A 20,400-nucleotide genomic window follows, 5' to 3' on the forward strand; every position below is an offset into this window, starting at 1 on the left:
TGTTGCCATTAGTGGCCATTAGCCTCAGCACTTAGTCAGAACCACAGCGCAGGTGGGACTTTAAGCTTTCGTTTTCAGCTCGTTTCGGCGCTTCCGAAGCAGCCGACGTGGCCGCTGTGTCCACGTGATTTCTCAGGCTAGGTCACGCCGACGGTGGCGCCAGCTTTTCCAGTGGTGGAGCTCGCCCGCAATATCAGATGGCGCCACCACGTTTGGCTTTGGCAATCCGTTCGCTAGGGTCCCATCAAGTTAGGACAATGGCTCCTATACTATAGATGCCTGCCGCGCGGTCCGATAATACCAGTTCCGTGCCCTCCCCCTTTTCTCGTCTCCGCGAAAAGGCAAAGAATGCCGCTTATGGTGCATGCCTGCAACTTGGATCACATGCTGCGGCCTCTGCGACTACCACGTCATCTGTTTGCGTCCCGGAGGCCCGTGAGAACGCTTTACGGCAGACGCCTCCCGTGTATCGGCGCTATCAACGCTCCGGCGGAAGCATTCGGCCGCCGCTGCTGCTGCCGCAGGAAGTTGAAAAGGCACCAAACGCCGCCTCACGGAAATTGCTGGCCCCGAATTCACAATTCTTTTCGTTAGTGAGAGCTATCTCGTTATTAGGCGTGCACTTCTGAAGGTATTAGGTATTCTTTGGCGGGTGCCTTTTCTAAAGAGCTCCTCTAGCGTGCCAACTGCCTCGTAAATTCGACACCATGATTGAAACGGCTTGCTACGGAAGCGACCATTATTAAGTTTATACGCGGTGACAATCATTAAAATCCAGATGCTCATATTTTCGGAGCATTTTTCGTTCTATAGCCTTTGTTTTTTCATCCTTTATGGGGTCTTTCAGCGCAACCATCAATTCTTGGTCGTCCTTCAAGGTTTCTCAGAGGAGTCTCCCCTTATCGCTGTAGAAACTCCGTAAGGATCGAGTGCTAGGAAATGCGAGAAATTTTAATGGTATGGTAAAAGGAATACGAGCTTGTTCTATAGTTAACAGACGTTGCAGAAAGTGCGTTTGGAAAACGTTGCTGTTCTTTTTTTTTCTCTTTTAAAGTTATTAGCACAAGAAATTTGTCCGCCCTACACAGTCTCTATCGGTATTATAGATAGCCGACCCGTGCGGAAAACGCAATATTTCCCCCCTTTAGTCGAACTCTAGATTATTGATGATCCGGTTAACACGTTCTGTACGCAGCATGCAATTTGTGTTAGGCCATTTCCCGTCTCAACCTTGAAGAGACGCTGGATAAGCATAAATATCTGGGCACAGGATAATAGGGCATAACAGCAAACGTTTGCGGATGATAATGCGAGAACTCTCTGAGGCATCGTATACAAGGTGTGCGAGTAACTTGAGCCAAACATAAAAAATATGCAAATCCTACGTAGCTCGACAGAACCGAGGTAATCTTGTTTGCCGTCGCTTGGAGATATTCAAATTATTTCTTGCGGTCAGCCTAATTGCATAATTAGTCTTAATTATTTAATCAGCTTCTCAAATATTATAATTGGATGAAAAGTGTCAGTGAGTAAATTGTAGAGCAACATGAAAAGCTCCCTATACAGCTTTCTGTTGCTCGATATGTGCGACATAAAAGTGTTTTTTTCCGAGCGTGAAAGAAGCCCGCGAGCGCAGGCAAAATGCATCGAGCAGCCAGTCGCGCAGCAATTTTGCGCGTATTCGCGAGCTGCTTTCACGCTAGGAAAAACACTTTTATGTGGCACGTATCGAGCAGCAGAAAGCTGCACCGGAAGCTTTTCATGTTGCTCTACATTTTTGTCATGGACACTTTTCATCTATTTATACTATTGAGAAGCTAATTAATTAATTAAGGCTAATCATTTAATTAGGCGGAATGCAAAATATATTCTGAGTATGTCCAAGTGACGGCAAACAACATTGCCTTGGTTCTGTCCAGCTAGTAGCATTCGCATATTTTTAATGTTTGGCTCAAGTTACATGGGACACCCCCTATAACACTGCTGCTTATGTACAGCTGTAGGCAGACAGGCCTACACTCTCTTTATCTTTTCCACTGTTATTTGCCATAGACAATCACTTAATGTTCTAGGATGATGCGACTTTTGTTCAGCAGGAACTATCAGTCAGAAACACTGTCCGGTATTATTACTAAGCTAATTTGTTTAGGGTAATAATAATCAATTAATCAATCAAAGGTGTTTATTAAGTGTACAGGAACAACCTCGGGGGTCTTGGTAATGGCGCACTCGGCAAAAATATGCACATGAGGAACAGCGCAAGCTCACACGCACACATACACACGCGCGTAAACAATAAAAAAAGAATAATAATTTAGCCAATACAGATTTAAGAGAGTTTTTGTTCAGTTATTGAAATTCCTTTGCAAATCCTTTCAGGAAAATATTAAAATTAGGCATGAAGATATCCAGGCGCGCTGAATGGCCGTTATATGGCACCTGCACTCTAGATTTGGGGTCCCAAAAATCTGAAGGCTGAAAGGCAGGCTGTTTCCTTGCGCCTTTCTGCGGAATGTAAAAGCACACATTAGAAAGCAAGTGCGAGCAGCAGATTTTTCCATGTTATAATTTGTGAAGAAAAGCAACATCCGATTTGTTGCGTCCACAGGTGAGAGTAGGTAACTTGAGTGTCTGTGTTAGCTCTATAGAGATGGACTGCTTTTCACAGAATCGATGTTTAAATATAGATGAGAACTTTTCTTGCACATTTTCGAGAAGTTCACAATTTGACTTACAAGTGCCGCCCCAAACTTTGGAGGCGTACTCAAGAGCTGGAAGGCATACGCTCTTATATAAAGTTACAAATGGCCCAGGTTGTTTGAAGTCTGTCGTCACCCGACATGCTGTGCCGAGCGTTGGAAGTGCACGCTGCCCGGTCTGTTGAGCGTGGGGCGAGAAACTAGGAGAGCTATCGAAGTACACTCCAAGGTGCTTCGTTCCCTGAGCTCTTGGCAGGAGAGCATTTTTAACGCTATAGGGAAATAAAGTCCTGTTAGTCTTCCGTGTGAAGCTTACAACTTTCGTTTTTGATGCATTTATGACTCCCTTGTTTTCAGCGCAGCATGACGAAAAATTTGCAATGTCCTTCTGAAGAGCGGCGCAATCATTAACATTTTTTACTGCTTTGAAAAGTTTTGCTTCATCAGCATATAACAAAATTGCAGAGTCTTGAATGACTGCCGAAACGTCGTTAATAAACAGCGAGAAAAGAAGAGGGCCCAGGACAGACCCTTGAGGAACTCCACTTGTAAACGCATAAAGTTCAGACAACTGACCATTTACGCGAACATAGCAGTACCGGTCGCGTAGGTAGTTTCTTTCAGCGATGTGACAGAGTGGTGCAGATCAAGTTGTGTCAACTTTTGAAGGAGTATTTTATGGAATACGACATCAAACGCCTTACTGAGGTCAAAATAAATTACGTCTAGCTGTCCTTTCTTATACACTGCCTGAGAGGCATGCATCATGAAGCTGACGAAGTTGGTAGTTGTGGAGCATTCCGATATAAATCCATGCTGCTGAGGAATGATAGTATTTTAAATAGAGTATTAAATTATTGAGTGCAGAGTTGACTCGAATAATTTAAATGCTGCGCATAGGCTAGAAACAGACCTGTAGTTACTTGCAGCAGATTTTACCCCTAACTTAAAGACGGGAACGACCCGCGCTGTTTTCGATGCCTTTGAGAATGTGCTTGTCTTTAAGCAGAATTAAAAAATACAAGTAAGCACTGGAACAAGCAAGGACCCATACGTCTCAAACTTTTATTCAAGGCAGGTGGAATGTCATCAGGACCACACGAAAAAGGCGGTTTTAAGCGCTTGATGCTCTTAAAGACCAGTTGCTCTGAGATCAACAGACTCGAATCCAGGGAAGGGTGATTGGAAAGCTCACTAACTCCGTCACTATACCCTTCACCGTATACACAGACCCAAAGTGTTGGGCGAAGGCTCCCACGACATCTGGACAAGGTTGGCTGTCGCCACCGTATCTTTTTTCTTATTGTTGGATGACTGTTCACGAACGTGTCTCAAAAAAGACTGAATTTTTAGAAGTACTAGCTTCCACATGTGCTGAAGAAAAAAACCAGTCACAAGCGACAAAGGACAAGAAGAGATGTTCACACCACAACTACGAATAGTCAGTCGTCCAGTCGTTGTAGTGTGAACATATCTTCTTGTCCCTTGTCGCTTGTGACTGGTTTTTTTTCCTTCAACTATGTACCAACTGGGCCGGATGTCAACCCTTCTGCAAAGCGTTTCCACATGTGCTACCTAGATGGAATGATGACGCTTGTAAAGACGTTTAGAGAGTGCCCTGTACATTTTAAAATCTATATGCAAGGGTTCCTGATTTGTACGCTTTGCCTTCCTGTGAGCACGGTCTTTTAGCTTCAAGGTTGTTTTGAGTTCAACATAAAACCAGTGGGGAAGCTTAGAGCGTTTAGTACATTTTAGTGGTTTAAAGTTCTTCATTCCATCGTGAAAAATATCCGTGAATGCCGTGATTTCTTCATTAACACCTCTTAGTGCTATTACTGAATACCAATCCGCATCATTAAGATAGTGGTAAAGACCCGTGTAGTCTCCGCTTGATAAATTAAAATACCGAGGTGTTGCTGCATCCTTTAATCCTGCTACTAGGTATCGCGAATTGGAATGAAATATGAAGCGGGAGATGATATTTATCTGGCTTAACAAAGGGAAAGTCGCCACAGGACACATTCACAGCTTCTGCGTTACTACGGCATAGGTCTAGTACATTATCACAAGAGTTCAGAATATTACTAAATTTGCGCAGAGATGTAAAAAATATATGTTCAAGTAACGAGTTGCACTTGGCAGATAAGTAAAAATAATGGTTTGAAATTTCACCAGTTCGCCAGGAAATGCCGGGCGTATTAAAATCACCAATTCTGAGTATTTTGTGGTTAGCATGGGCCGATATAACATTTTAATAGTGGCTAGAATAGTCATGTACACCTCAATAATAATAATAATAATAATAATAATAATAATAATAATAATAATAATAATAATAATAATAATAATGAGAAGAAGACTAATAAAGTCACTTCCGTGCTGAGGCAAAGCACCGCATCGCAAACATGAAACAAAATGGTAGTGTCAATTTATTAATGAAAATGATTGATTGATTGCGAGGTTAGAGTCTCGAAGTAGCAGTGGCGCTATGAGAGAAGCCTGAATAAAGTACTAAATAAAGGGATCAGGATGAATTCGGACCACATGGAGTTTTCTTAACGTGCACGTATATCTAAGTGCACGAACGTTCTTGCCTTTCGCCTTCATCGAAATGCGAGCGAAGTGGCCTAAAATCGAACCCGTGATCCCATTTGAAGTCCACATTTGAAGTACACATGTTAGTAAACATAGACGCATGAATCAGTACTGGTGTCTCAGCTCTCCTGTCTTCCATTGTACTGATGCTTACGTTTACTTTCCACGCATGTCGTTATTATTCTTGATTTCCCCCAGTGCGAATGTATGTTGAGCATCCGTGCGTCCGGTAGAATGACAGTACATGTGGGTGTGTCTCACAGGCTGTGTCAGCATTGGTTACTTCACAAAGAATGGATTGTTCCTCCTCCTTACGTCTCACACCACGGCCATCGTTATGATGAGGTCAAAATTGAACCTGTGCATACTGAACGTACCAGCCAGTGCTTCATTCCAGAACGTCGCAGTAATGTGATCGCCATTCCGGGGACGTTACCGCCATCACTGATAACACATTTTTCGTAAGACATTATAGCTAGCACTGCAAGACTAGGAAAATTAATACTCAGATGTTAGATGGTTTACTGGTGTAGTACAATAATTTTTTTTACGTTTATCATTAGAACATTGTTGCCACTCCCAAATATAATGCCCAGGCAGGGGGACGCACGGACGGGTCATATTTTTCGAGATAACTGGCTCTTCAGTAGTCGAATATGCTGTTCCGTCTTCACTGACAAAAAGCAACACGAATAAATCACGGTGCATTTCACCTGGCCACCTTTGTTGTACAACTGTGAAGCAAGGGCAAGGAACAATAGCTGGACTGCACAGGGACAAGTGTGCCTTAAATATATATATATATATATATATATATATATATATATATATATATATATATATATATATATATATATATATATATCACAAAAGGCTTTTGGTCCTTCCTACGACCTAACTGAAGAGCTGAGCGAAATTGAGTAAGGCCTACTGTCTCGTGCAGCTGCCCCCTGGAAGGATATTGGAAGAAGAAGCTTAAAGCACAAAAGAAAAATCGTCGTGAGAGTGTCAGCGAGCATTCGAGAGCCACCTAGCCATAGGTAAATAAGACGCACACACACGCACACTGATGAAGCTGGCCTGCCAGTGGTTTCCGCTCCGGACACCAACTAAACTCTTCTTCGTAAGCGCATCTGAGCTGTCAAATACAACGCGCAGACTTCGCTCCGTTGCCTAGGTGTCACAATCACAAGCAGACAAAGGTGTAGGGTCCCCAAGTTTAACCGTTTTTCTTCGCAGAATGTCGAATCCACACTCAACTATTTCACTAGTCGGCTATACTTCTTTGTTATTGGTTTGAATTCCGTTTGTCGTAGCTTCATATCAGGTCTTTTAACGCGGAACAAAGTAGTGTTAAGACAGATTTCTTTTACTCCTAGAATTATACTATGCTGCATTCGTGTGGTTAGTGTGTTGAGTTAACCAGACGCCTCGTCCATATTTCCGCTGAAATGCGCAGTCAAGACGCAAGAACGGAGCCTTCACTCCAGGCATATCGCAGTCGAATTCCAAAACAAAGCCGAAATTTTGCGAGATAGCTTAAGCTCGGACCAAGGCGTTGCGAAAATAAAAAAAAATATTTTTTTCTCTACGAGTATACTAGTTACAAAATGAAACTTGTTTCTGCAAGTGCTGAAATGTGTTTTGGAAACGCGAAGGTCACGAGAGAGCCAATTTTCTCTCGTAGCTTGAGCACACTTCCACATATATGAGGCTTTACTGCAGATTTGTTGGTGCTACTGTATAGTTATAGGTTATAATTATATTTATAGGTTATAGGTTACCTTATAGTTACAGGTTACGTGACCTGACTTCCAGGTTATTCGGCTTCCGCGTGGCTTCAGGGTTGAGAAAATTTGTTTTACCCGCGGTAAAAAATGAGGTTGGTAAACTTGGAAAAATTCGCCTTGATCTGCGTTTTTCCTCCAGTCTACGTACGCCCCGCACGCGCACATCAAATTATTTCATTCAGTCGGCCACCCCGGTGAAGAAAGAAAACTGGGTGTCGGAAAGTCCACTATTGAACAAATTATGGTTTCACAGTCACGCAAGTACTATAGTCAAGTTGAATGCAATCTACCGCTGCCTCTTACTGTTTCGGGTTTTGCATTGACGCTCTGGTGCTGTAAAACAGTCTTGTCCACATTGTCACCGTTCGCAAGTAAGGTTAATTTATTTGTTTGCGTTTGGCATCTCACTCCACTGATGCGAAACGAGTAGGAGCTAAAAACAGAACAAAAAAAAGCAGGAGACGTCGAAATGCCGGCCTGCCTTCGCTAAGTGTCTGTGACTGCATTGCGCATAAAACGACGACGTTAAGAAGTGACCTTATTAAAGCGTTAGCGATTACGGATCGGCCAGCGGTGCAAGGACTGGAGGGACCTGGAAAGATAAAGGTACGGCCCTGGATGGCACCTCTGCACACGCTCATGCCTAAGCATGACGACATCAGCATTAAAGCAGCTCCATACAGGTGGCGAGAACATTCATCTCTCTTTCGGCTAGTCGATCTCGTCCCCTAACTTTCAGCAGCATAGTTCGTGCTCACAAGAGTATTAGAGATGTGAAACCCGCGTGAAACCAAACAAGCCTGATGCTCAGGGGAAGTTTTTCGTTTTCACGAAAGAAATATAGATATTGCAGCAACAGATCTGGAACCAGGAAAGACGTATTATCACCAAGTTTTTTGTCACCAATATGGGAGATCAAGACGAGCAAAACGAGAACAAGGCCAAAGCAGGAGCCAAGGCTTCGACGAGTCCACATGTCGATACGTTGGCTTCCGCTTTCACCTTGTTCCCGTTTTGCTCATCACCTTGGGAATGACTAACTCGAAACTGGCCTCATCCTGACAATTCATCGCACGTGGATACGTGGAACGAAAAGCAGCCAACTCAAACGCCCCAGGAGTTAGTGAGCGCAGTCTTTCCACGACGCATCAACCACCAGTTATCGCCACGTTTTATTTCTTTATCAACACCAAGGCGCCCCCCCCCCCCCCCCCCACTATGCCAAAACTTTGCCACTAACTCCTGTGGAGCTTGTTTGTATTTGTAGCGCGCGGCGTGCTACATCGAGACACCCTAATACGGCCGGACGATCAGTCACGCGATAGATTTCCATTTTCGCGGGCGTTATCAGCCGGCAAAAATAAACGGGCACAAAGTACCACGCTGAGAGCATGCCAGCTTTAAGTTTCTCTCAATTTTCTACAATTTCTTCATTGGCTGCATGGCATTGAGAGCAGTAATTAAAGAACTATGGCTAATTGCAAATAATTATTAATTTGAATGGCAGCAACAAAACAAATTACTGGCGGCTACATTTTTTGACTGTGAACAATATGCACTTGGTTATCTTCGCGTAGAATGGCCCGTATTCTTTAAAACGCGATGCATAATAGCTGGGGCACCCTGCATGCTAAATATATAGGGTGCCCTACGTAACTTGAGCCAAGATTTAAAAATCTGCAAATGCCACGTAGCCGAACAGAAGCAAGGTAATTTTCAGCTCACTGCGTCCTCATCTGCTTAGCGCTTTAACCTTTGTTCTTCATAAGTCATAAACTAACTAGCTCAGCAACAAGTTTCGCTGAAAGGTTATGTTGTTTGTCGTTGCTTGGAGATAATCTGATAACTTTTTTTGCCTCGAGCAGCCAGCCGCGCGGCAGTTTTGCGCGTATTCGCGAGCTCTTCTCCTGCTTGGACAAACACTTTTGTGTAGCACGTATCGATCAGCATAAAGCTGTACCGGGAGTTTTTCATGTTCCTTTACAATTTTATCGTTGACACCTTTAATCTGATTATAATATTTGAGAAGTTCACTGATTAGTTAAGACTAATTAGGCAATCAGGCGGAATGCAAAATATATTCTGAGTATCTCCATCGATGGGAAACAACATTACCTTGATTCTGTCCAGCTACGTGGAACTTGAACTTATGTAATCTTTGGATCAAGTTATGTGGGACACCCGGTATACTGAATATTTTGTACAATACCGGCGGTTACCTTTCATTACGCTTTCCAAAGCTAAGTTTCCTGTTCAATGATTTCATCTTCCCTCATTTCTTTTTTTACTGCTTCCTCAGTCTTTCGGATCTTTGCTATAATCTCGAATATCGCTTACTTTCTTCTTGTTTATTAGCTTTGACGTTACAGACAATTTTTTTCTGATATCTTGAGTTAGACATTTTCATCCTTTGTCATTTTTTATTATGCTCTTTGTTACTAGAGGAAGCTTACCTATTTCTTGTCTTGGCGCCTTACCTCTAGCTTCAATTGCAGCCTCTGAATTTAGTTACGGTTTAATAGATCTATGTTATCTCCATCTTCCTGTTCTAAAGCCAGATATTTGTTCGCGAGCAGTAGCCTGAATTCATCTGCTTTTCCCTGAATGCGTCCAGGCTGGCCAGCTTTTTTTTTGACCAAGTTTTATCTTTGGCTTTTCATACTGAAACTGACCCTTAATCTCACTAACCTGTGATCAATGCCCTTTTACCCTAGACAACCCTCTCTGCATCTTGCACAATGCTGGGATCGGCAAAGGGTATGAAATCTATTTTACCATTTCTTTCTGCATTTGGAGCTTTTCCAGGTCCACCTACTGTTATTGCGTTTCTGGAAGAAGGTTCCATTATTTGGAGTCAATTGCTCTTTCGCGTATTCTACTAACATATCTCCTCTGCTGTTCCTTGGGTCTGAACCATATTGGCTGCTCCCCAGCATGATTTTTTTTGCCACTTTCGCATTGAAGCCGCCGATGACTGTACAGTACATTGAGTTTGCACCTTTCTCATTGCTAATTCAACATCTTCATAGAACTGTTCTATTTCTTCATCATCATGACTGGACGTTGAAGCATAGGCGTGTGCTATCTTTATATATATGTATCTCCTACTTAGGTATATTACGACGAATGCTACCCCCTCATTAATGCTCTAAAATTCCTCCGTGTTGCCCGCTATGTCCCTGTGAATGAGAAATCCTACCTAGTATTCTTTCTTATCTGAAAGATCTCTGCAGCAAAAAACGTGGCCATTAGTCAACACTGTATGATTGTCACCAATTCTACTGACCGCACTAAGGTCAATGATATCCCAGGCAATGCCTGATAGTTCCTTTACGCGCCTTCTTAAGCTAGCTTCACTCGAGAGGGTTCACGCGTTCAACATTGCCAGGTTACGCTTCCAGAGGCGGCCTGTACGGATGCGGAGAGTGTTAGCATCCTCTGCTGCGTCTCGGCTCTGATCGTGGCCTTGGTCCAGTGTTCTGTAGCCGGCGAGCACTGAGGACCAGTGGTTGATTACAAGAGTCATTAAGGAAGTAGAAGCCAAGTACTACAACAGGGAGGCACATTCTTTTGTGCGACTTACTATCACGTTAGCTAACTACACCTTTATGTTGTAGCCCACCCAGATTTCAAACCTCCACTCGGTTGTGCATACGTGCCAGCCTTGGAACAAGTGTTTCTCACATTACGCCGGTGAATGCAAAGCAGCATGATCACTTAGACTTGTGAAACTCTTTTGAAATTGCGATGCCGAAATACTGCCGGTGATGCGCCCACATGGTCCACTCGCATGTCATGATTAGGAAAGCATTTTCGAGCGGTAACTATTTAACTTAGCTAACAAGGTAACCTTTTCACGCACAGAACGCGAGCGACAGCAACAATTACACCGTTCTGCTTCATCCTCCCCAGGGCGGTGCGACAGATGCCTATTAACCGGGTCCTGTTCCGACCTCTTGTAAATAAGTGTTACGAACATTTTTATCCCCCCCCCCCCGATCCCTCGCAGCGCTCTCAGTTCACTCTTTTCGCTGTGCACGGCGCCTAACTATCGAGCACAGTCAGTGCCGGTTAATCTCTTCATCTCATTAGTCATAAATGAGCCAACAAAGCTCTTATAGCCCCTCACAACGGCAAGAGGTGTAACCTCTACGTGCACTCACTGATCTCATGAACTAAATCTTGTTGAGCGGCGTAGCCCTCCGAGTTCTCCTCACGGCTAAAGGACGCTGCGACAACATCGTACTTGAGGAGGTGAAGGCCGACGCGAGGAAGCGCGAGAGTGGTGCACGCTGGCGGTGGGAGCCACGGGCGATGCTCGAGCTCCCGCAACGGGGCAGGGGCGGGCAGTCCGGTACCACTGCGCAGAGGTCACTCAATAGGCCGAGCGCCCTGCATACTGTATAACCCCGGTTACGCCTTCTCCTTCCGTCGCTTAATTCCCGTATCTCCATCGTTTATTGCCATATATAGCCAATCGAAAATTCACCGCTTAAGCTTCACCTGTCCGTCCTTATTCCTGCTCTCTGTATCTATTAACTGTGATCGTACCTCACCTCAAAACCCATCGACTTCTGCGCCATCATTAGCGCTCTTCCTTTGCCTTTTTTGTTTTCTGGTTTTAGCAGCTTGTACGTATTTAGCGCTGGTTTATCTTGATAAGGCAAGCGACGTTCATTCTGTGATATTCGCACTCTTGGTAAAAAAAAAACGACCCTAAAGGCATGTTCCCGGCAGTTCCGCAAACATATGCTCGAAGAAACTAAATATTTCATGAAGATCACAGAGGATATGCAATTCGTTGCGAAACGTTGAGCTTCTGTTACATTCAGGAGCAAGGTCTTGAGCAGAACCCAATGATTCACGGGTAATGCGAGCAGCTAGGAGAGAAAATATTTTGTTCAGAATCGCGCTCGCTGCCAGACCTCCATCACGACTAGACGTGCGCCGTCGTACGAGCTCAAGTTCTAGCAAAATGGAAAGTTCGCGGGAGATAATTAGACAGCGCAGCAATCATTCTCTTGCCCGAGGATACTTAAGCAATTCTTTTGGCTTGAGCAAATTTTTGGTAGCTTCACTCTGACCACTCGCACATTCATGTTACGGTGGCAGGAAAATTATAGGCGCCATTAACCCAGTACCCCGACAGGTCTAACGCTCCGCTTGAGGACATTTATGAGGTCCAAGAAGCAGCTATAACCTGCGAGGAACCAGTCGGTAAGAAGAATGCTATCCGAAAATACGTGGCATCAATTAACGCGGTGAAAGGCTTCATCTTCAAAACAACCCTGAAAGTTCCCGGGAAACGAATGAACTTCTTTTGTCATGCTGTATTACGTTGATAGAAAATTTTCCAATCAAGAAGCGCTCAAGAAACCAGATCACCCTCATGAAAGAAGGATGTTTAATGAATACGCCACGTGCTGATAATCATTTGCAGCCTCTTAAAGGAGCGAGAATGGAGATATTGGCTCATTCGATCCCTGTCATCACAAAGGATTCTAGGGCTTCTTTTCGCGCGGAAGGTCTTTCCGGACACCTGTGCAGCACCCAGCAGGTTCCCAACGTGTATATCCAGAGCCAGCGGCCTCTGACACTTCAAGAAACAATTACACTGCTGCGCTATCGCCCCCTACCCCATCCCCCCTCCTCCAGCCCTTTGTTTAGCAAGTGATTGAAACCTTGATGACCTGGAGGTCTGAGCCCTTGCTATCTCATTTGTTCCTTCTCCATTTCAATTAAAACAAACTAACATTTATATTGTTGGTACTACTGATGTCCGTATTCATAAGGACATATTGAAAAAAATAATGAGCCATTGCACTCTGGGAAGATGATTGACCAGCAAAGTTGTTTAGCACGCGACACGCAGGTGACACATAATTTTGAACAAACGTACGAACTCTTCTATTGTTTTGACGGGTGGTCATTGAGACGCAAGGTGCGCACACTCATTTATTGTCTTGAGCGGTGGTCATTATTTCACTCACAACTTCAATCACATTCTTTGATAATGTTTAAATCGATGCACGTACACCGCTGGGTGGTCAGTTGGGCCGGATCAGTGTGGCATCGCAAGGGCGATGTCTGCAACACGGAACGCGTAAACCGCTCCCTTTTCGGCACCGACACATCCACATTTAATCAAGGACAACGACAAACAGGTAGTACCATTGCAGCTCATTCACGCAAAGTGAGTGGCCATGAACCTTACGGGACTATGAGTCATTGCATTTTTTTTTGCTTGCTTACGGGGGTATGAGCTATTGCTTACGAGGGTATGTCATTGATGATGACAGTTTTCGACATACTATTCTGTATGTTATATGCGTGATTTGAAATAATTTATGCGCTCTTCGCTTGACATTACTGAGTGCTTGTAGTCTGTGCCTTACGGGGGTATGAGCCATTGATGATGATAGTTTTTGTTCACGAAGAACAAAAATGCATGGAACCCTAGCCATATATAGCTTCGATGTAATAATAAATATTGATGTCCCTTTTATTTTTTCTCGTCTGCTTGAAATTTATTGAAGTGAATTCGGGGGTTTTACGTGTCGAAACCACGATTTGATTATCAGGCACGCCGTAGTGGGAGACTCCGGATTAATTTTGACCATTTGGATAAATATTTAACGTGGCCCCATGCAATGCACGGAACACGGGCGTTTTTGCATTTCGCCCCCATCGAAAGGCGGCTGCCGCGTCCGGGATTTGATCCCACGATCTCGTGCTTATAGGAGCCTAACACCATAGCTGCTAAGCCACCGCGGTGGGTCGCTTGAAATTTGTTTCGAGTTCATTCATGTACAAGTAGGTAGTTAAAGTGTGCACAGACATTGTCGCTGCGCCAATGGACACTCAATAGGAAACACACTCTTTTACATTGACACAATTCAACTATATCTGCTTCAATTTGCAGCGTTCACCTTATGAGCTAGCATTAAATCAGCGCTAGCTTTCGGCTGTTCTAGAATTATTTCAATAATATTTCAGAAAAAGAGCGCTTATCAATTGGCAAAAATGAAGAAGATCACTGCAACACATTTCATTAAAGGTGAGAAGTGCGTCTTGTAGTAGGGATGTGGTCGCAGATACTTGAGTCTCATGTGCACCCTCTTTCCTTTGAAGGATAGCTATTGATGAACTGAGAAGGGATAGGTTTTAATCCAGTGGAGGAGGCGAACTAAGGTGAGAACGTCAACGTAACACCGCATTGCACCGGGATTGCCGCACGGATGAAAGAAAAACACAGTAGGTGGGAACGTCGCATCACAATCTTTAAACCTGGTCACGAAAACTAAAAAAAAAAGGAGGAGGAATCATGGGAGAAGCAGCCAAGCACGCGATGGCAAGTGGTGTTTTCCATAGCCACGCGGCACAGCTCCGCTGCGTAAGCTGCTGCGCCGCTCGCGTTTCCGGTTGGCAGCTTAGTAACGCCCGGGCAATTGTATGTACGCTGCAGAAGTAGTGTTGCCCTTTCAATTCCAACTAAACTTCCAGAACCATAGAATCCCTCAAAACGCTGTGGCATTGTGTCGTCTCGGGTGATAGGAGGAGGATTCCTTGAAATTTTTAATGGCTTGCTGTATAAGCCTTAATTCCACGACAGCGCACCAGATCGTTGTTTACGTCCTCTCCGCAATGCGCCCAGTTCTGCCGACTCCGTGCGCAGCGCGGCCTCGGGGATGAAGCAGTGAATCACGGAATCAGAAATTAGGGTCACGTGTTACTTGATGAAGCAAAAAAAAAAGAAAAGAAGCGAAAGCCAATATTATGATATCCGTACTCCTTTGAAACCTCTTATTTCTTCCTTTCATATGTTTTAGTTTATTTTCGGTCCTCTTCTGTGATCTGCAACTTTCTATGCGTGTCACTTCAGAACAGCGTTGCTAGCGCCGGTTCTGCGCTGGCTAAACTACCTGTCTTTTCCTTTTTTCTTTCTCTTCCTTCTTAATCTTCTTAACCGAAGCTAGGCAAAAAATGAAAGCGTGTCCACTGTGTCAGAAGTAAATTATCATTTCGCCGCCTACAGGTACTATTGCCTTATTGTATACCTCTAGGGTTAGTCGAACATAGGAGATATTCTACGCAACCTGAATGTAATAGCCTAGAAAAAAGTGATGAATATCAAATTCAAAGCTGAACATTTTTCTTCTTCTTTATTCGGCGAAATAGTAGAAGATTCGTTAAAAAAGTCGATATTCATATATTTACTAAAGAGGACGCTAATGTGCAACATGATTATGAGCTGCGTTTTGTAAATTCCCCTTGCTCGATACAAAGAAAGCCACTTTTATTGGTAGAGGACGCTTGCTGAGCCAGAAAAGGCGCAAGAACGAAGCACAGGTCGCGAGACCGCCTTGAAATTCCCGCACAAGCTAGCCGTGACTTCGCGCCTTGTTAAATTTTTATCCATAAAAACAAATTACATTGCATTCTAAAAAAGCCAAAGACTGAGAAGTATATTTTATCATCCGTGACATCACACTGATGTCCCGGCCCCGGAGTTTGGGCGCGAGATTGAAAGATGGAACATATGCCGTTGTTTTCATTTGTAATCAACCTATCAACTCTAATCAACCTATAAGCGTGAAATCAACGAAACTAGAGTCGTCCAAAAATAATTTGTCAATCTAAATTGATTCAATGTCTCTCTTTAGTGTACCTGTAAAGCACCGAACACAATTTGCTAATTCGGGTAAATTGCCGCACGCTGGAGTGGGCTAAATGTGAATGAGCTGTAGGTGAAAAGTAACGGGAACTTTGGTGACGATGACAGTGTAAACATATTATTTGAGCATGTGTCCATACATGTCTAAATTATTCAAATTAAAATGACTTACGAGTTCACTGAAAAGGTATAATCTAACTCCATGACACTCTTTATTAAGTTAGTGCGGATGTTTTTACGTAAGCCGTGAATAAAGATATTCTGGCGGCTACTACAAAAGCCTTCCTTCCTAGCTCAGTTCAAGTTCTGGCGAAAAAAAACAACATTGAATAAATAAATAAATAAAAAAATAAATAAGAAGTTCCTCGGGTTTTGCATTTATGGATAAAAACTTTCTGGTGCAATTGTTGCGCACGCGTACGCTATTAATTATTCTTTGTCGTTAATTGCGGTCCTGTGTGGCAGCAACACTGCCTCCTACAACGCAAGTGAAGCTTTCCGAGGTCGTAACTTAAGTGATATTGCAAGAAATACTCAGTGCTTCTAGGTGTCTTAATAGTACACGCACTTGAAGCGGCTGTACTGTTAGCCGCTGCGTTAACCACTAAGTTAACCAGCGTGCTCTGTTCACAAGAGCGTAATACCAGCACTAAAGCTATTATTCTACAACTTTTCGGTCAGAATAGAGGGAGCCACAAAAACAATGATGCTGAGAAATGTTTTTTTTTTTATTCATGGACAGCGATATAAGTTGTTTAGCGGAACTCTTCATATATATACTCTGTCAGACAGAAAGTATACCCATATGAAAGGTCCTTTGGATTTGTTATCCCATTCAAATCATTCAAAAGACGCCACACCGTTTAGGGGCTGTGCGTGTTAAAAGCCACAAACCATTAAAATTATTGCCCATAAGACAGTATTATTACTCCAGAAACCGCTTCAGACTGCTAGAAACACTCCAACAGGAAACATTTTACCGTTTTGTTTTGTGTCTTCTCGTCTCAACCGCAACGTTATAGCAAGACAGTGTCTTTGTCTTTGAACAGTGCAGTGCAATAATGAACACTGCTAAGCATAGTGGCTCGCATCGCCATGAAAACAATAATTCTAACGTGGTGGGATGAGCGAGAAAAACAGTTTTCGAAGCAGTTAATGTGTAATCATGTGTTGATTTGTAAGTACAATTACGTTTTCGGCTACTTGAATCATTTGATTCAAGGCGCTGTAATGATCGCCTTTAATGAATGTTGTAATGTAACGCTGCAATGATCGTTTCTCTGTGGACGTGCTTGAAAGCATAACGAGGGGACGCAGTGCCGGTGGGAATCAGACCAGAAGTGTATCAATATACAATGCGGGAGGTGCTTGCTTATTACCGTATTGGCTGAAGCTTCCCGTAGTTCATACATCACTGTGAGTAACAAAAGAGATGGAACACAGTAATTTCGGTAGGCACCCTTAATGGGTCATAATCGAACATTAGAAAGTACGGAATATCGATACCTTGCATATCACTAGAATAACGTGAACTGTCATCGTCATCGTCACCTTCATCATTGTGATCATCAGCCTAAATTATGTCCTCAGCAGGACGAAAGCCTCTCTCAGCGTTCTCGGGTTACCCCTGTCTTGCGCTAGCTAACTCAATTCTGTACCTGCGGATTTCGCTATCTAATCACACCACCTAATTTTCTGCCGCTCTCGACGGTGTTTTCTTTCCATTAGGGCGCATTTAGTTACTCTAACAGAACACCGGTTTACAGCTGTACACATTACATGACCTGCCCAACTCTGTTTCTTAATCCTCTACTAGAATATTCACTACTAAGGTTGGCTCACTAATCCGCGCCATCGTTTTTCTTTCTTTTCGACGTTACACCCGTCATTTTACGCTGATTAATCAAGAGGCGATCAAAAGCTGAACATTCAAACGGACATCTGCTTTTCAATGAGAGACGTGGGCTTGGTCTTTTACGGTCGCTTATCATAATGTTTCCTTTTTATTATTATTTCGGTAGCGATTTTCCACAAGGCGTAATGATTGATATTGGTTATGAGTGTGCTGTAGGGATGGCATTGAAGATGTGTGTGTGGTGTTTGTTATCGCATATGGAGCGATCATAGCTAGACGTGGAACTGTAGCGGAGGCTGGCTTGCATATGGCTTAAAGGCTGGACAAGCCTTCCGTCACTGGAAGGAGGCAATATGAGCATGTTGCATTCAGTGGAAAGTGCAGCCATTTCCCAAATACAAGGGACAGCCGCTGTAAGGGCGACTCCAGCCTTCTTAGTACAACTTCCTCGGTCCTAGTAAGGTGGCCGGCCAGGGAGTGCGTCCAGTTGGATGTCTTTTTTACGTGCGCGGGAGTAGGTTAACGAATTGAGCCGGGAGGGGAATGAAGGGTGGGTCTGGAGTGGTTGATTTGAATGCCTACTGGTCAGCAGAAATAGTGCGAGGATTCACAGCACAGCCTTGAATTCACGGTATACCTTGATGGAGGTACCTGTATCGCAATTAAAGTGTGCCATCTCGTAAACCTTCATTTCCGTGTAAACCTTGTTGAGGCTCTTGAAGAGCCGATAAGAAATGTGATGACATGGTTGTATCTGATTGTATGACAGCTTCGGGACGAAAACTTGCAGGCCGTCCTGAATTGCTTGAAGTTCCGTTATCAAAAGGCTGACTTCTGGTGATGCGCGATGCTTTAGTGACTGTGGATGAAGTCATATGTACCCGCCGTGGTTGCTCAGTGGCTATGGTGTTAGGCTGCTGAGCACGAGGTCGCGGGATCGAATCCCGGCCACGGCGGCCGCATTTCGATGGGGGCGAAATGCGAAAACACCCGTGTACCTAGATTTAGGTGCACGTTAAAGAACCCCAGGTGGTCAAAATTTCCGGAGTCCCCCACTACGGCGTGCCTCATAATCAGAAAGTGGTTTTGGCACGTAAAACCCCATATATTAATTATTAATTTGAAGTCATATGTATAGGCCTGAGGACGTATTTCCTCTAGCCATCTGATGAAGATGCCATACCAGGCAGCAGCGTCTGCATAGATGTGCCCGGTATTACATCACTGTGAGAGGAAGACGAGATTCTCACCAGTTGTACCTTCTGTATTGCTGCGTAGCAACTTGGTTTCGTCGGTGCGATTTTGTTGAATTTATAAGGAGGAATTGGCTCGGGATAAATTGTGGAAACCTACTGTCGCGTTTTATATTGTGCAGAGAACTCCGGTACTTTGGGTTGTCTGCGCATGACCTCTTGCGCGCATGACGATAGAGGTGTCTTGTTATTATTTGTTGATAGGATACATTGTTTTAGAGCGCAGCTTTTAGGCGCCCGTTCCATAGTCATCGTCGCTCGTAACCGAACGAACGAGCACCGCGAAAGATGCGCAGCGGGTGTGTGTGGGTGGGGGTGGGGGTTGAAAGGTGGTGATAGCGATAAGAGTGCGAAGAGGAAAGCGGAGGAGGAGGGTGAAGCGGGATTGTGAGGCGGCAAATGGAGGAGAAGAGCATGGCGAAAGCGTGAGAAGAAACGCGTAAGTTCTGCGGCGACGATGGCTACGAGATGGCGCCAGAGTAGCGCACGTCGTGTTCACCGATGAGTTGTTGAGTTGAGTTGAGTTGTTGTAGGCTACTGGTGGGATTAGCCTTGCAGTTGCTGCCGGCAATTGCTCCACCGTAGCGACACTTAAAATAATTAAATCACGTAATCCGACACAGACCTCCCAATTACAAATGTGCACTCCTCAGTTCACCATGTGGAAGCCAAATCCGTGTCCTGTAGGTAATTTAACAGAAGGCGAGAGACCTCCTTCCTACACAACCGGTTCCCGCGCGGGAAAACTATGTCCTGAAGCGAACTGTGAGGAAGTCCTGTGTTCTTGAGGGACCCGAATAACACCCTCCTTTCCGCGTTATATACAGTACAGCACATTAGGTAATGTTCGATGTCACCACACACACCACACGTTGAACACAATGGTGATAACGCCAGGCCAGTCTTAAACATCCACGCAGGGGTACGAGCAGAGCCCGTGCGAATGCGGAGCAGTAAGGTTGCTTGGTTTCTTTGGAGACCCTTGATCACACATGGCTTGTGAGGTGAGCTCCACAAAGAATTGAAGTGGCACGACACCGCTTCTCTGAAGAGTCTCCCGTCTTCTTGAGGCACTTTTCTTGAAGGATTCCCAGACAGCGCTCTATGGGCGAGGCTGTCCGCCATCTCGTTGCCTATGATACCTATGTGTGATGGCACCCATTGGAATCGTATCGAGAAGCCTTTGACACTGAGATTTTGCACCGAACGTAGGGAGCTTAGAGATAAGGCATCAGTAGGGAATCCGTGCTCTAACCTTTGAAGGGCGGATTTCGAATATGTAAGAATGACCACAGGTTGAGGCGTACAAAACCGTAGCTTTTTGAGAGCTGCCTCAATGGCAACGCTTTCGGCCGTTGTGGAGGACACGACTGCAGTGAAGCGAACGGACCAATCAAAGTTCAAAGAGGGAATGTGAAAAGCAGCTGCACTAGATCCTCTGACCTTGTCCACAGAGCCATCAGTAAAAATTTGAAGATGACGTGCATATTCCGTTTCAAGATGTTCCAGTACGAGCGAACGCGTTGCTGCC

General features: G+C 44.3%; 1 protein-coding gene across 3 annotated transcripts in view; it reads left to right on the forward strand.

Annotated features, from left to right (window-relative positions):
- The window catches only part of LOC135906061 (QRFP-like peptide receptor), a 748,894-nt gene that overhangs the window by 421,249 nt on the left and 307,245 nt on the right, over nucleotides 1-20,400 (forward strand). The gene's annotated exons all lie outside the window — the stretch shown is intronic.

This window comes from Dermacentor albipictus, chromosome 1 (genome assembly GCF_038994185.2).
Source record: "Dermacentor albipictus isolate Rhodes 1998 colony chromosome 1, USDA_Dalb.pri_finalv2, whole genome shotgun sequence".
Lineage (NCBI taxonomy): Eukaryota > Metazoa > Arthropoda > Arachnida > Ixodida > Ixodidae > Dermacentor > Dermacentor albipictus.